Source organism: Leptonotus elevatus, chromosome 8 (genome assembly GCF_054856555.1).
Source record: "Leptonotus elevatus isolate MCC_2025b chromosome 8, RoL_Lele_1.0, whole genome shotgun sequence".
Classification (NCBI taxonomy): Eukaryota; Metazoa; Chordata; class Actinopteri; order Syngnathiformes; family Syngnathidae; genus Leptonotus; species Leptonotus elevatus.
Window position 1 is genome coordinate 15,103,867 of NC_141246.1, and position 18,526 is coordinate 15,122,392.

An 18,526-nucleotide genomic window follows, 5' to 3' on the forward strand; every position below is an offset into this window, starting at 1 on the left:
AAATGGATGTATGGGTGGTCTTTTGGATGATGACTGTTTTTATGTTTTTATTTTATTTTTAATTGACCTGCAAGTGGGGAATCAGGTCACCGGAATGCTAACATTATATTAATGTCACACTTCTAGATTATTTTAGGGCAAAATATATACCAAAAAGGTGTGTGGTTCCCCAAAGCGGCTCATCACGCTCTGGCATTAAATGGATTGCAGCCGTGGTATGTCAATTCAGCGCGTGGGGCGAATTTCAATAATGCTGGGCTTGCACAGAGCTGCTGTGTGCTTTCGGTGGGATGCTTGAATAACGGGACGGAAAGGTCCGATGGGGCGGATTCTATGTGCAAGAATTTGGGAGCGAGGGGGGGGGGGGTCATCCTTGCTGTTTATTTTTTCCTCTCCCTCATGTGCAGTGATACCACCAGTTCGTGATCATTTTCAAGTGCAATGCACAACACCCACTTGAAAGATATATTTGCTGGTGGAGTGGGTGTGATGCTGTTGGTACTTCTGAATAGAAATAGAGTATATATACAGCATTGCACTGCAAAAACATGAGGAAGAACTTATGGCGATAACGTTGGGCACGCCTGCACCATCGAATGAGATCCAATACAAAAGCAGATCAAACTTTTGGCTTATACAATAATAATATTTTATTTTATTTTTTTTAATGTTTAATAGTTGAACTTCACTGCATTATATTGAGATTCAAGGTTCCCAATTTTTGGCTACCCTGTTTTACTAATTGAGGTGGGCAAAATAAAACAATATCTAAGTCTGATCCAGTGGAGTCCCTTCTGCTTTCAAGGGTTTTCGCCGTATAGGTCTACTCGGGCTTCGTCCCACATTCCAAAAACATGCATGGAAGGATATCAAAGACTCTAAATTACGTATGGTGTTGAATGTGAGTGTAAATGGTTGTTTGTCTATATGTGCCCTGCAATTGGCTGGCGAGTGCTTGTCGCTTAAAGTCAGCTGGGATCAACTCCAACTCAGCTCACCTCACCCATGATCTTAATGAGGGCACACGTGATTAAAAAAAATGGATGGATGAATACCTTTCTGACAATGTCAATCAAAAGCAAGTGTGTCTGTGAGGGGCTATATATTATTCACTAAAGTCAAAACATAAATAAAGCTAAAAATAACAAAGAAGTATACTACTTTAATTATAAATATATTTATAATATTGTTTATCACGCATGTACTTAGTCAAATGAGCTTTGAAAAATAAAATTTGTTTCCAGCAATAACAAATGTTCCAGCTACAGAAAATAACATACAGCATATAAACACATGGGATTGTGACTTTGGTCTAACGCAGATGGCAATTTTTCTTGGAAATGTAATTTATTGGAAACAGACAATTAGCTAAATCAGAAAATTGAATCGATGCCATTCGCCTGGCGTTTGACATTTCAAGCAGCTTTTTACATGATCACGTTGCTGAGAAGAAATTGACTTTGATTTGGTGCACTGGTTGCACAGTCGAAAGATGGAAATTGACATTCTGGTTAAAACAAATGACCTTAAATGTTAGTCAACTTGACCTAAGGAACAGTTGGGCATATTGTATTTAGTCGTGTATATTGATTGTCTTTGTTTCTCCTGATGCTATAATTTGCAACTTGCTTGTGACATGTATTTGACTTTAAGTGGATATGAGAACATACTGTATGAGAAAATGCCAAGCGCTCTGCATTACTTTTTATGGAAATGATTTTTTTCTTCCTGTAGTTATAGCAACACAGGCTGTTGTTGATTTTTGACTGCAGAGTAAGAGCTATTAAGTGTCAATTTTGAGTACAGGGCCCCAGCAAGACAAGTAGGTATAGCATGCAGAATAGTGGGCATATCTGACCAAATTACACTTGCTGTACAGTATATCAGACTTTTTTTTCCCTTTAAAATATTGTCCCATAAGGGTCTTTTTACACTGCCATTGAGACGTATACTTGGCAATTACATCACGGATGGATGGGGGAGCATCTGTTTTGCAGATTTTTTTTGTAAATTTCAAACTTGGAAACCAATTTACTGATGTACAACCACCAGTAAATGACATCATTGCCTCATTTTAGATATGAGATCAACAAAGTTTGAGAGTTCATGAGAGAAATGGCTGCATTTTGGGCAACCTACAATTTTTTTCTACTGTTGACTATAAAAGAACGGAAAAGGCAGAAAGGAGAGAGTCGATTCTGCCATTTGATAAATTCGGTGTATAATCATTCAACACAATACTGTGTGGGTATTGAACATTTTAAGATGTTCTAAAATGGCTGGCAGTAAGATAAAGGGTATTTCTAGACACAATTGTGTTGAAAGGTTTAGTTTGAGCTAAGTTTAGTGCAAAATGCTTTTTGCTGAACAGACTTTGGCCATGGCTAAAAAAATTCATCATGTCTACAAATCTATATTGTCCTGTGTTTTTTTCTTTTTTAAGACAAAAAAAGGTTGTGCTTTACCTTGACTAGTTTCGGCGACGACTGCTGCCTTCCTCGGAAGCTGTGAGAAGAAGCTTCTGTCGTAGCTGAAACTACTCTAGGTAAAGCACAACTTTTTTTTTTTTGTCTTAAAAAAAGAAAAAACTCAAGACAAGTACAAACTCCCCAAATTCTTGTCTGAGGTCTCAAGTAAGTTAATCACATGTTTATGGCACAGCTCTCGTGGTTGAATGAAACATTGCAAACTCACAAGGAACATTTTTGGGTGTCCACCAATCATTTTCAACCAAAAGCTGTATCAGTGCATCGGACCGTCTGATGAATAATCTTTGTTTGCCCACTTCCAACTGTCCATCTATCCAACCCATCTGCTTGTTTTTGTTTGTTTTGTTTAGCCCCCCCCCCCCCCCCCAGAACTGGTATAACATCCTTAGCAACATTGAATGCATCTGCTGCCTCCTCTTCTGAGCTAAATTTGAAGGGAAGAGCAAGTGTGTCTATATGATTGAGAAGTCCATAATTTTTTCACAAAATATTTCAAAATAAATGTGCATCCACATGTAAATTACAGTATGGTATATGGAGGATTTGGCTTGCTGCCTAATTTGCCTCTAAAACACAGCACTTCTGTCGAGTGCATTGTTTCTTTATTTACACGTGTGTGTGTTCCACAAATGCAATCAGAGGATATGAACAAGGACAACTTTGGGGACGTTGGGATTTTACCACTTTAGATCCAATATACAATATTAAGGACTTGTTTGGTGTGTGCGATTGAGAGTAAAGTGTCTCTGCTTGTAAATCACTTCAGGTTTCAATATCAATTTGGGAAGTTTAAGTGCTATTGATTGTTAGAAATAGCTGGGCCATGAATTACATGCTTTAGACTGAAGGCAGAATGAATTTTTGCCCAAATTGAAGATTAAGATCAAGATGTATCTGAAAAAGCAAATAGTTTAAATTTGCACTGGTTAGCTCAAGTTGAGACTTTAAACAGCTCTTAAATAACTTTTGAGTTGAATTGAGACATCATTCTTTCATCTGGTCATAGCAGGAAACTGATTTCATCGAAGGTTTGCACATGCAGATTTGATTGTGAATAGAAACAGACGGTCGACTAACTAGGCACAACCAGGATTGCATTTTCTAAACGTGTCATTGTTCATCCATGGTCCATCATCAAAATATTCCCAACTTGCCAAGTAAAGATTCAGAAATTTAGTTACCCATTAAATTGGGTGTAAAAGAATATGGTCTTTTCAACCACAGCCAGAGAAAATCAACATTCACATGGTGGCTGTATACCCACCAAGGTTTCTCCCCACTATTCAGTAGCCACCCGAGGCTAGTTCAGTCATGCGTTTTGGGCACTGAGCGTCCAAAACGGAGCAATTAGAGGTTCAGTGATTTTTTCCAAGGGCACTTCTGAAAGAGTTGCACAACAATGGCGAGGAATAAAACTTTAAAACAAAAAGTGATATTTTGAAATTTGATGTACAAATGACATTTCCAGCAACATGAAAGCTGTGCAATTTGTAAAGGGCTGTATTCTACTCACATTCTGAGCTCGACGTCACGAGTGCTATCTACACAGTTTTGTACGTTACTGTACTGATAAGGAGCCACAGCTATCTTTCATTTTGCATTGTGATTAACGTTTAAAGCTCTTTTATTATGCACATAAATAAGTTAAATGGCTGGCATAGTAACACAATTTCCACCAAGCATGCATGTATAATTGTTTGAAGGTACAGCCATTTGTTATGTCCTCTGTGAGGATTCACACAACTCGCCATAACTTTCTTCCTTTAAACTGAAATCTTAATTGGGATATGAAAATACCAAAAAGAAGAGATTTCATTCATTATGCCAAATTGACTGCAGGCTGCCGTGCTTTCCAACCAAAGAGTGTTGAACTTCGCTCAAGTTCTCCACAGCTAATAGTGACACACCAAAACTGCACCAACACACAACAAGGATGCGTTCAGACTGCAGGCAAATCGGATTCCTCCTCAAATTCAATTTTTAGGGCTGACTGTTTTTAGCAAGTGTCCAAATCCGATCTGGCCCTGTTCAGACTGAGCCACTTTATTGACCCATCTGACAGGTTGCTGTAGCAACGACGTCAAACGGAAACAGTGTTTGACGTCATGTGACGCTGTTTACCACTCCGTACTTCCCGTTCCTCGCAAGCGCATTAAGCAGTTTTCTTTTCTTTTTCTTAATCTTTTTTAACGACCCTATATCTATGGCTATGTCCGGGCACTATTTCGCTATTTCCGGTTGCGCATGTGAAGATCTGATGGGGTAGCGAGACCGGCTTCAACGTAAACTGTCACTGTAATTCCGTTTGAACATGATAGGAGCCGACGGGGTAGTGGAGCCATACCGATTAATCCCGATACGAATCTATAAATTGATTATTGTGAACTCAAATTTAGAAAATACAAATCAGTAAACTTGTACATGTACACTGTAAGATTTGTATGCAAATGTATTTATTTATCAGAAAATTCTGGCTTATAACTGAGCCACTGCATTTAACAAACAGGTTGCAGTCTGTTTCATGTTTGAACAGCACTGAAATAAAATATTAAGACTTAACGTTCCATTAATATAACATTCTTCCATGCTTAATGTGTGAATCCTAACCTTAAGTAAGACGTTTTGTTGAATATTTCCATAAACAATTGTTGTTTAAAAATCGATTCGGCCGCATATTGAATCAATTTGAGAATCGCGTGCTGTAATATCGCGATATATTGTCAAATCGATTTTTTCTAACACCCCTACTGCCGAGCATGCGAGGAAACAGCCGGGCAGCGAACCGATTGGATATTGACAGTGCGGGCGCATTGGTTTTGCACGTGTAGAGTGACATCAGGACAGTCAAATCCGTTGTGAGTGTTTCGAGCTGATCAGACTGAGACACATCCTGTCCAAATCGGATATGAAACTACCTTGCGCATGTGGTTTCAATCCGTCCTGCAAAAATCGGATTTCATGTGCTCTGTGACTGTTCAGACTACAAAAGAGCCATCCACATTCAATCTGGATGGGCTAAAAATCGGATTTGGGCTGCCAGTCTGAGCAAGGCCCAATTCCTGCAGGACATTTTCAGCTAAAAATAGGTTGTGGGGGAATACTGTGCGCACACATTCCTAAGCATCACCTACCACTCTATTTATACAGTAATTTACATTTACGTTGGTATTGTGTGTTCTGCTAAAATGATGAACGTCTTATATTCAGTGGACTGGTTTGGCTGTCAGTGGTTACCCAGAGAAAAAGAGAGCGGGCCAAACTTCTCTGTTCTACCCATCAATCCATCCAATTATTGACAAATCTAAAGTGTTGAAAATGTCTTGTTCTCTTTGATGATGCAATGTTAATGAGTGATAAAACGAGTCGTTTTTGTAGTCACCCATTAGACGAGATAGGTAGATGCTAAGCTAAGGCTGCCGTGGAATTTAGGGGGCGCCCAAGAATCAAGTGAAAATCCAACTTCACAATAATATATTCAAATGATTAATACTATTAAATCTTTAAGGGAAAGTGCGTGGATTTTCGACTTTTCAATGTTCATTCATTAAAAAAAGAAGGAAAAAAAAGAAGTAAGTATTAATTTCAATAATATGCAAAAAAAACAAAAAAACATTTCCATCAACAATGTGACATATTGACGTGATCCCAGGGAACTTTGTAAACAGTTATAAACAACCAAAAATGCCCAGAGCACAGGGAAGAAAAAAAAGAGGCAGGGGAAAAAAAGGAGGGAAAATCTAAGAAAGAGAGGTCTCGTTGTTGCTCCTTTTGGTTTGCCCAATTATGTGTCACAACAGCAAGTCACTTCATTATTTCTTTAACAGTCACAATACAGTCATGAAATGAGCAAAATATTAAATTTTATATTTTAAATTGTGTGACATGTTATCTTAAAAGGTCAGGCAAACACAGGTGGATCACATAAAGCTTGACGAGATAACAAAAATAACAAAACAGATGACACAGAAGGACACAAACACCCAAAACTAAACAAAAACCCCACAAAACCAAAACATAACAGTAAATTAATAAAATAATCTGACATCAGCGTGCAAGCAGTTAGACTGTTACTGATTAATTAAAAATTTTGGAAAAAAAATCCAAACTTGTTTCAAGTTAGATTGATGATAAATGGTACCATGAATACTGGGACCAGATGTGTGCAGTAAGAAGTCTCCATTGGGGTGCAGGTGCAGACTTGTACTTAAAGAAAAGCTTGTGAAGGCCACTAACCTACATGCCATCTATTACCATTATTAATATCACATCCAATACGCATTGAAGGTCAAAGCAAAGGGTAATGAGCTATGGGCTGTTAAGGGCAAATGTAATTACTTTTTTTTTTTTTAAGAAATACCCACAGTAAAGTTGAATAGAAAACGGTGTTGGACTAAACCTTTGTGAAAATGGTGGCAACTGAAAATTCAGTGGAGTACCTGTAGTAGTAGTAGTAGTACTTATTTTATTTAAATGTGTTCAAATCTAGCTCTATGCTAAACATTTGTTTATTTTGAATAGAACAGCGCTATTACTATCTTATCACAACAACAGGTCCAGGGTCCATATCATGCTTCAAATATAATAATTGCACATAAAACACACAATTACACATCATATCCGCCAGGACACCACCTATGATAGGAATAGACAACTGGTGGCCCCCACCTTTTCTTTGAGTTATATATATATATATATATTTGGGGGGGCAAAATGAGTGCATAGTACATTAACTCAAAAGTTCGTTTAACTGAACTTTTTTAAATGCCGATCAACGCACACCCCTAAGCCTATAGGTTACTGTTGATTCATGCTAAAAATTACCCAGCTTTTAATATGACAAGAAAAACTTAATGTTCATGTCACCAATGTCCAACATGAAGCACTAATGCCATATAGTGGCAGAAAAATGACCTCAACACAAGTCAATGTTTCACACTCCTATTTACAACTTCAAATATATTACTATGAAATTATTCTATCAATAAACTAAAAGCTACAACCTTATTTGTGTTAGGTTAACATATATTTCCACGTTTATGTTCATTAACAAAAGTATGAAAAACTTGAAAAAACAAACATTGTACTTCCACGTTTATGTTCATTAACAAAAGTATGAAAAACTTGAAAAAACAAACATTGTACATTTAGAACAGATATAAAATGTGTGATTACTTTGTGATTAATCACGAGTTAATTACTGAACTCATGTGATTAATTACACTTAAAAGTCTTAATCGACTGACAGCATAATATGTATTTTTTAAATGTAAGGGTGATGTAATCACCAACAGAAACAACCGTGTTGTAGTAGTTATTATGAGGAGATAAAGTAATGTCAAAGTAAAGGAATTGTATTTGTTGATTCACTCCAATATCTGATTGTGACGCAACTCCATTTAGCCGTGATGTAAAGCCTCTGTTGATCACGTTGATGACTTCTGTCATTGATGGGTGGGGCAGCAGTTGTCATCAATTCCCAAACCCGTTGAAATGGATTTTGGACAAGCTCCAGGTGATTTCATTGATGCATGTGGCGAAGTAGCTCTCCCTCATATCACAGTGATTAAGCCTTGATGCTACAGTATATGCATCACTGCATGACTCTGATATAATGCCAGTGCAATCCAGCATTCACATGCTGCATAAATCACCCCAACTTCAATCATTAACACTTCAACACTATGTAAGTAGCTTATATAGAAAGCCTGAATACAGACTGTTTATTTGATCTTACAGCCATAACAGCTATAGTGTAATTCAATTTAGTTTTTTTCGGTGAGGCGTCTTGAATTACGCTAATAAGACTGATCTAATCTCGTTTATCTCATCTGGAGAATTATATAAACCGTACATCATCAAGCCATGGGTGTCCCGATACTTTTTCTATAAAGTGCATTAACTCTTTGACTGCCAGACGTTTTCAGAAAAGGGATGCCGTCAGTGCCAGCCGATTTAAGCATTTTACTGATCTTTCAAGGTCCACAGAAAATGTTCTGTTTGGAATATGGAAACACACGTACTACCAAATGAAAGATAGGACTTTCATCTTTCATCAGAAAAAAAGAGTTTGTTTCTACCTTATTCCGTTCTTTAGTAATCAACAATAGAAAATGGTTAGTTTGACCCAATTTCGCCTGTTTTGGACCAAAATACGGAGAAATCAAGCTTTTAGTGAAACGATATTATTTCATGCATTCTAGTGAATTTTACACTTCTTTTTGTCCATGAATGATGCCACAAACACCTAAATAGTGCTTTACTTCTATAAAACACTACCACCAAGAATGAAAAAGTGTTTTTTGATAGCAAAATACGTTTATTTACATTCAACAGTGTAACAATTTGACAACAATTTGGCAAACTATTTACAAATGTGTGCAACTGTGGTGTTATTTACAAATATGTGGATGTTTCAACGACAGTTTTTCTTTTTGTAACACTCTCCTGCGTGCAAGGAGACGCAACAGCATTTGCACAACAGATTGCCTCTTCGCGTGCGCCACTTTCTTGCAGGCCGTTTTTTTCCGGGGAATAGCAAGTATATACTGCAGTGTGTCATCAAGTCTAATATCAGGATCATGCTACGGTTTCGTTACGTCTCGCTTCCCCGTGTCCTTCAGTTGCTATACCGGGTGGTAGGAGATGTTCTGATCCATTTTATCCACTCCATTCATGGTGGCATCGTAGTCCAGAAACAGTGTCTTCTCCGTGATCAGACTGTACCCGCTCCTCCGATGAATATGCATTGGACTCGGGGTACTCTTCATTGTCCGATCGAATGTCCGCTTGTGCAGCTCCGCGTTTTCCGGCGTTAGCAGCGCTAGCCGGTGAGGCTTTATGACGAGAGAATAACGGCCGCGTCAATGCTTCCAACTCCGGCGTCAACCTCGGGAGTGACCATCATCATCATCATCAATGTGCATTGGTCGATGCTTTTCGACTACTCTCCATCGTCCGATCGAATGTCCGCTTGTGCAGAAGTACCCGGCCGGCTATTGTGCGCGTTTTCCGGCCTTAGCAGCGCTAGCCGCGCTTAGCCGGTGAGGCTTACTACGTGATCGTAAACACGTCAAGGCTTCCAACTTTGGCGTCAAACTCGGAGTCATCATCATCATCATCATCAATCTGCATTGGTCGATGCCAACTCTCCATCGCCCGATCGAATGTCCGCTTGTGCAGAAGTACCCGGCCGGCTATTGTGCGCGTTTTCCGGCCTTAGCAGCGCTAGCCGCGCTAGCCGCGCTTAGCCGGTGAGGCTTACTACTGATAGTAACAGTCGCGCCAAAGCTTCCAACTTTGGCGTAGAGCTCGGAGTCATCATCATCGTCGACATCAATGCGCTTTTTAGTATTGATTGATGCTTTCCGTCTTTGAAAAAAATGCTCAAGCGTGAGCTGCTTGTAACCGGTTGCTTGGTCAAGCCATTGTGGCTTGGATCAGCCATTGTCTCCTCAACACTCTAGCTCCGCCTCACGTCTTCTACTGACGCCCACGGTGGGCGGCCCATCCAACCTTGTGCAAAGAGAGTCATCGCTGCCCTCTAGGGGCCAAAACGAGTCTTTGACTAATCATATCTGCCTGATACTTTCAGCACAGCTGCCCAAGGCTTTCCTGCACCCGTTTTTAAAAAAAAAAAAAAAAGCATAGGGGACGTCTTTTAACGTCCTCGGCGCCCTTCCCTAGGTTTATGCTAAACGTTTTATAACGTTTATGGCAGTCAAAGAGTTAAGAGCAATTAAAGTGGTTACCGTACCATTTTCTTTACCTTCCTTCTCAATTGTCAGCTCAAGCAGGTGGCATCCTTCATTATCTTAAGACAATTATTCCCTCGATGCGGTTTAATTTGTCATCCCAAGGCTACAAGGGAGCCGTCATACCGACTGATTGTTGAAATGACATTGAAACAGTAAATATTCTCCATCAAAGACTCACTCTATCCCTCACCAAAACCTACACTCTACTCCTACCACAGCCATTGCAGGACGTTACCAAACAGAGTAAATGTAACACTCCCACTTCCCGCATCAGTACCTTACACAGACGACGTCAAGCTGGGTAAAATTCAGGGAAATGCCCGCTTAGATGGCCAGTGTGAAAAAGGCTAATGAAAAAAACAAGTGCTTGTAGGGGAAAAAAAGTGTTCTGTTCATTTCATGATTCAGTGTTCTCCTATTTACTTTGACTACTTCATTACGAGTTTTAATTTTATTTTTGTTAATTACATTGACTTTACTATATGCAATTTAGTCCAGTTGATTAGAAACGAGGCCAGGCTATTCCAGCTGATTATTGTGTCAATGCTATTTTCGTTTAATTAGCATTATTTAATGGGCTCCTTCAGTTGAGCATCAAACCACTAAAAAAAAAGGCAACGTGGACTCACAGCAATACTTTGTATGTCCTTATAAAAACAAATGCACACATTTTTACTAAACAATCAGGAATCACTATTTGTATTACATCAATTAAAACTATGGAGATGTGCTAATGAAAGATGCAAACGTGAGTAAAACATTTCCAAGTACTGTACCTTGAATAAAATAGCAAAGTAAGTACACAAAGAAACCCCACTAAGGACTCTATTTTTATAGACAGCGCAGCTGCGCTTGATCTTAAAAACGAGTGCGTCTTGATTTTCATGCCAGTGCAAGCCTCATTGCACCTGTTTGGAAATTTGGTTCATCTCTCCGCACCATGCTGGCCGTTCCGGCATACTGATGATGGCTCCTTTGACATGCATCTGACAGTTTGGTGGCAGAAATTTGTCTATAAATTTTACACCTGCTAGAACCACATCTAAATGATGGCACTGGCAGCAACAGTGTACTTTGCACGCCTCGACCTGCGTCAGCACTCAAACAAATAAGTTTCTTCTTCTGCTATGACAAAGACTATCTACTATACTGCTACATACGTAAAAAAATAAGTGCGCAAGGGAATGAGAGAAGCCGCTGCGGGTTGGCGTGAAATCAAGCCAACTGTGTTCATGCTCATTACAGTGCAAAGTGCCCTTTTACAATACCAAAACAAGGTCTACCCTGCCTCTGCGCAGATTTAGGGAGCGCCTTTCGCAAGATTCGTGCTGGGCACGAAAATAGAGCCCTATATATTTTTTGTCAGTTTGAACGTGGGTGTCAGTGTTTTTGTTTCTCCAGGGTGTGTGGGACCTAAACTATGATATTTAACTGTAATGATTTAAATATATTAAAGAACACAATGATTTAACAGCAAATTAAAACATTTGTAGTCTTAATTGGCTTATTTTCCTTTGAACTTTGTACTTTTCTTCCCCACAAAATAATCAGATATTGCTTTTTATAAGCCACACATTAGTTAGTCCCACTAGTGTGCTTGTAAATTGCCTCATTTAGTGTTTGGCCATGAAAAAAAACTGAAATACAGTAAAAACAACAGCAGTGGTAATGTCATACTGATTGACATTGGCTCGTGTCCAATGACTGCATGAACAGCGACTCAAAAGCTGTCGAATCACAAACAGAACAATGCAGCAAAAACACCTATGAACAAAAATATATCTTTACAATTATGCTAGCATTTATTCTATATGCCAACTTGATTTTAAATTCAGATCAATTAATCTGGACATAAAAGGACCCTATATTTCAACATTTTTTGTGTATGCATGTCAGTTTACGCCATTTAGCAACATAAACATTTCTGTAGCAGTCATTCAGCATTTGCTCTTTATCTCGCTGTACATAAGTGCTTCCCCCACAGGTGCACCATATGTGTGACCAGAATGGACCAGCATGTTTACATGAGGTCACCAGCAGCATATTGCATCGACATGCACATGCATTTATCGTCCTGCCGTTCGCTCTCCTGACAAGTCACTTATCGCTTCTCCAGCTGTGACAGCGCAAAACTCATGCCTGACACTTTTATTGGCCAGGCCAGACCACATGTGCATTTAAAGCATATGACACACTCACATCAATCACAAGCATGCGCACACAGACACACATACACCTAAATGTGTGCAGGGACACTTTTTGTCTGGGGATTTTTGCTCATTCAAGGACAAAGCAGAGAACTCATCATCAGCCAAATGAGCCACAGTGTGTCGTGGAGAGGAGGAATAGCAATAGAATCATGGCAAGCTAGGTGGCATGTATTATTTTTGGGGGCCGGGAAAAAGAAAGACATAGAACCGCTTCAAATCTTCAAAGATTCCAAATCCGAGATAAAAATCTGTAGGATTCTCTACATTAGTGGATGAATTTGGATTTTGACAATAAAGTACTAGCCCCAGTTTGGATACAAACAATGCTCTAAATTTGGTGCTCAATTTTTTATTTTATTTTTTTGGTCAAACCCCACCCCCTCTACCCCCAAAAGAATTACTCAACGCTTCGTCCCAGATATCTGGCAGGCAAGAGGGGATAGCAGGCAAGTAATCAGCCAACACATTATTAACCTCCCAATCTCTTTGCAAAAACCCTAAATCTGCTCTTCCTAATCCATTTTGCACCTTAACTGTTTTATCTTCTTTGGTGCAAATCAGGACAAGAATAAATTGGATCACTTTTTATTTGCACTCTATGGGATATGATCTTAAATTGTAAGGTTTGTTTCTACTCGTTACTTGTTTGCTTGTTAACGAACTAGAGTATTGAACCGATTGAACATAATAGCAAACACTATCTTCAGTGCAGGTCTGAGTGTTTTCTAAAAGATCATGGAAGATGTTTTCTGTTCGGTTGAAGTTGAAGGTGCATTTTTAGAAAACACTTCTCTGGCAGGTGGTATGTACTGTAGGGTAAACAAGCATTTATCTGGAGCCATTTCAAATGTGGATTGTTCAGCCTTGGCAGAGGCTGCAGATCTTAAATGCTTGGTTTTGATAGAGTCTATATTCAGTCTGTTGACTGATGACATATACATTAAAGTGGCTTGTATCCAATAATACCGTGGTTATATTTATTGCGATAGCAATTAAATATTACATAAAGATTAGTGTAGGCTATGCTGACTGTTCCCCCATTGGTTTAAATGCAGTTAATATTGTTACACTCACTACAATTTGCAATTGTTTTCATTATTTGATGGTCTATGCTTCTGTAATATAGTAATATGGTAATTGATCTGTGTATTTTTCAATGACATTCAGCCCCCAGTGTCTTGGTATAGCCAGTCAGTCTGCCAACACTGCAGTCATATTGGCAGATACTGCATGTTATTTCTACAGTAATATGATCAAGGCCTGATTCGGATTTGAGGAAATCCAATAACATGCCATTATTTTTTCTGCCTACACTGCCACAACACATATACAAATTGCCCAAATCCAATATAATTAGTAGCAAAATAAACGTCTTGTTTCGTTGTGACAATTGTGTCACTTGAATCAAGAAGCGTTCACCCAGCATACTGTGTCGTTCTTGTGTAATGTTATTATACAGCTAAAGTGAAAATGGCAATGCAGTTCTTACTTGACAATCTTGATTGTGTTTCAATAAAATAAATAAATAACATTCCGGCTACGTGAAGCCTTGTTTCCTAATGAGAACACAAGGGGGTCACACTTTTTCTCTTTTAGCAAGTTGGTATGTGTGCAAGGGTCAATCACCAGATGTGTGGGTGCGAGTCACCCTCTTTTTCACCTGTGTGTTCCTTGACTGACCCTAAAGGGAAAGTGGATATACTGAAAGACGGGGCTTGCTCACGGTGACGTGCATATGGTTCGTGAACATTCTTACCATTCTTAGCAAATAGCATGGGAGTTAAGTAAAAAGCGAATGTGACGGGGAAGAGGAACGGGAGGCTATTCTGGTTGCAGAGCCTTAAGTGGAGAGTATGATAACATTTGTAGAGGCAAGCAAGTAGAATGAAGGAGACATAAGAAATACAGTTCACCAAATGCTCAGATGATCATAGAAAAGAAGAAATGACTACATTCTAAAGAAAAGAAAATGACCGCAGAGAGCAGCATTATAAAAGTACACTTGTATTATTGCTTTGTCGTTGTGAAAACTTAAATGTGCTGTCTCGGCTGGTTTAAGCAAGAAAAGAAAGGGTAGGTATTAGTGAAGAAGTGAGAGAATAGGTCGGGGAGGAGGAAAGTGTTTACTTATTTAATGGTATTAATAGCACTAATATTACCTGCAGAAAGTCCTAAGAGGAGAGAAGAGAGCCCATATGGTACAAAACAAAGCACAAGAGCTACAAGGAAGAATCTCAATAGATTTTTAATTGAGTGCAGCAGGAGACTACATAAAAGCAACAAATTATAACTTAATCTCTTACAATTAAACAGAAGTCAGTCCAAAGTATTGACTGCACGTATTTTGCTTTTTCTTTGGTTTTGTTTTGGCACCTATTCCAAACAAAGGCCACAACTTCCAATGCCATTAACATAGTATAATCTATTTTTAGATGCCATTTAGGTTGATTACAGTATTATATTTGCAGCACGTATCTTATTCATAAATGTCATCCAAATTTGTTCAATGCAAACAGGGGGACTTTCGAAGAAGGTATAGGTGGCTGACAGCTTGAATAAACACGGCAAAGCGATGGGGACACTCGCCATTTAAAGTACTGTAGCGGTATTTTCTTTGAAAGCCGCAGTGGCAGGCATGGTAAACGTAGGTGCACTTTGCAATTTGAAACTAAGGGGATGGAGCAGTGACTGATGGGAGTAGGTCATGCAGGGGTTGTTGGGTGAGTGGCTAGCAAACCTGAGAGTGGGGGCTCGGCCCAGAGTCCGTGAATGAGAACGCAGCAGGCATCCACATAGGTCGATATGGCATCACATCTTCTCACATGGAGACAGGCTGATGATGCTGTCACCCTTTATGACTTAAGATAGCTGACACACATGATCTTTTATGACCAGAATGCGGTATTGCAAACGGATTGAATTTCCATGAAATTGATAGTAAGCATCTCAAATCAGTTGTACATGTGGAGTAAATACCCTGGCATAATGATACAGTACATTTTCTACGTCTAAGCTATGACTAATCATCCATTAAGCCACTAAGATTTCTTAGACATATATTCCCTGGCAGAAACATTAGGGATGCCTGCACAATCTTATTCAATACATGAGCTCTTTATCAAAAAAATAAGCTATCCTAAATTTTAACTTTTTACTTTAACAGTATGTTTATAAGTGTTTCTTTTAAATTGATAACTATAGAGCTTTTTTTTTAAATTTTAATTGCCACAAGACATAGTTGCGTAAGACAACAAACATAAGCAAAGCAAAGTTACCTCAGGCAACCAAGTGGATTTAGAAGTGCCGCAGAATTAGCAACATTTCTGTTTAACAGGTATGTTTATCATCTCTTTTTGATATATATTTTTTTTATTAATTCTAAATTCCAACAACTAAAACTTAAATACTGATAACATTTAGGGGTTAACTTGTTTACAGCGCACTGTGGTGATGTGAGCATGGCTTTGGTCTGACTCTGAAAGATTAGCGAAGTGAGGCTAAATTCAAATCTTGCTAGCAGTTTTAAAGGGGAAGTAAACCCCCAACATTTTTCTTTGACAATGATATGTTCTATTGCAGTCCCACGTTAGCTAGTGCGTTAGTGGAGTATAAGTTAAGCAGCGAAATCGAGCCGTTTTTATCCATCTCAGGGAGTGGCCATTTTGCCACTTGCTGTTGACTGAAGATGACATCAATGTTGCTCGGGTCTCAGATAACAACCAATCACAGAGCATCTCCAGAAAACAGGTGAGCTGTGATTGGTCGTTGCCATAGCCCTGAGCAACATTGATGTCATCTTCAGTTCACAGCAAGTGGCAAAATGGCCGCTCCCTGAGATGGATGAAAACGGCTGGATTTTGCTTCATAAGTCATATTCCACAAATGTAATATTAATCAGAATGTTATGCTTAGACTAGTGAGGTCATATATAATATATTATTGTTAAGTCATGTTTAAGGTTGACTTCCACTTTAACAGTGCAAACGTCACCTTTAATATCGGGTTGCAAAAAAAAAAAAAATTGCACCACAGTACAAAACTTTCAACTCTGCTCTCCAGAAAAGAAAGTAATAAACAAACAAATAAAAGACGAGCATTTTGTCAATGAGTGTCACAGCAGCATCACTTGTCCCTGGCTTCCCATATCACAGCAACCCCCGTATAAATGAAAGGTTCTTTCAGGTGTGAGATCAGTGCAGGTATTGACTGCAAAGGTTGAGTCTTGATGTTTGGGTTTGGGAGCATTCATCTTAAGCTCGAAGCAAATCAACTCCTCATATCTTTGTTCCTGCACCTTTGCCTCAATGCCACAAAGGAGGACAGGCAGCCCATGCAAACTTTCATTCTCGAAATTGAAAATACACTGCGGGAAAATAACGTATTCCCTTTTCTTTCAGACATGAAAGAGACTTGTTTTGATATGGAACACATGATGCGGTTTCTTTTTCATGGGAAAAGTCTCTTGATCTTGCCCTTATACCTGCTGTTGCTGCATTTGTCTTGCCTGCGCCAGTGTGAATAGCGCCCAAGTTTGTCTTCCACTCAAGGTTTGATAGTCCTGTTTACAATAACTGGACTTTTCCAACCTTTTCTCTCAAGAAACATAGCAAAAACCAATAAATCTATCTATCTATCTATCTATCTATCTATCTATCTATCTATCTATCTATCTATCTATCTATCTATCTATCTATCTATCTATCTATCTATCTATCTATCTATCTATCTATCTATCTATCTATCTATCTATCTATCTATCTATCTATCTATCTATCTATCTATCTATCTATCTATCTACTGGATGGTGTCAGGTTCAAGATACTGTAGAAATGTCAATTTGTTTCCTGAGTGCTGCCGAAATGCCATTGAGCAAGCGACTAATCTCTCTGTGACAACATAGTCCACTCATAAGATTCACGTGTCTGTTAGCGTGGTTGAAAAAACGTTCATGGTAAGTTTAGGCTGATCTTTGTAATTTAAAGTCAAATAATGTAGGTATGGCAATGAATGGGCCTTAATTAGAACATTTTGTTTTGCCATATGCAAAACTTATTAAAAAATAACATTGCGAACAGGAAATGCAAAAATGCAACTATTTTACTAATTGTAGTGATGAAATCATTGAGAATATTGAATTGAAAAAGAAAATTAATGTAAAGCATGGGCCAGATAAATAAAAGGGAAATTAATCTAATGCAATCATTTATTTATTTATTTTTTACTCTGAGTGGTAAACAAATCCACAAAGCACGGAAAACAGGTGAGCCAACCACTACGCTTTTATCATGTACTTGTAAATCATGTGAAGGACATTGAGTTGCTTCCCTTGCCTTGAAAAAACAGGTACACATCCTTCATTTCTTTTTATAATATATTTTTTTTATATAGTTTGTTGTGGTAAAATGTTTTTTAGATTACTGTTATAAATACTGGGAAATACTCAAGGGTATTATTTTTGTCATTTATTACTACATTCATGGAAGTGGAGAGGTGGTACAGAGAAGAAACAAAACAGGAGGAGCTTTGTGAACACAAACCTTTTTATTTTTTTTACAGTTACAGAGAAATTTGTGTACAGGAATGACCCAGGTGATTTGTGGTGAGCCACATCCTGCTTCACCAAGTCTAAACACAATGCCATTATTGGATCACATGCAACCGTCCGTCTGTTGTGGTAAATTTCCTCTACATAGTACATAATTCAGTTCATCAAAAAGTCTGGAGTTGAATGTGACATTTGAATTGACTGTATTCTCTTGCAAGAGAAGAAGTGTCTTTCATTCCGTCTAACAAAGATTTACAAGAGCAAAGGAAAGATCCATCACAGTAAGTGTCCCGCCATGTGTCTCCCTGACTCCCACCTTGACTGTTGCCACATTTAACACATTTTATTCCTGCCACTTTAAATTTCTCTCTTCATCACACCAAACAAGAGTTTGGAAAAAGGAGATGAAACTAACCTTGAAGCTAATCTGCTATTCTTTATCACCTACATGCAAAGATGTTTAGATCGAGCAGCATTTCACAAACTTTTTTAAGACATGTATCCCTTTCACTATCCCCGCCTCATCCT

The 18,526-nt window shown here is 38.6% G+C and overlaps 1 protein-coding gene across 2 annotated transcripts in view; it reads left to right on the forward strand.

Moving 5' to 3' along the window:
* sgcz (sarcoglycan zeta) overlaps positions 1-18,526 on the forward strand; it is a 262,252-nt gene that overhangs the window by 685 nt on the left and 243,041 nt on the right. The gene's annotated exons all lie outside the window — the stretch shown is intronic.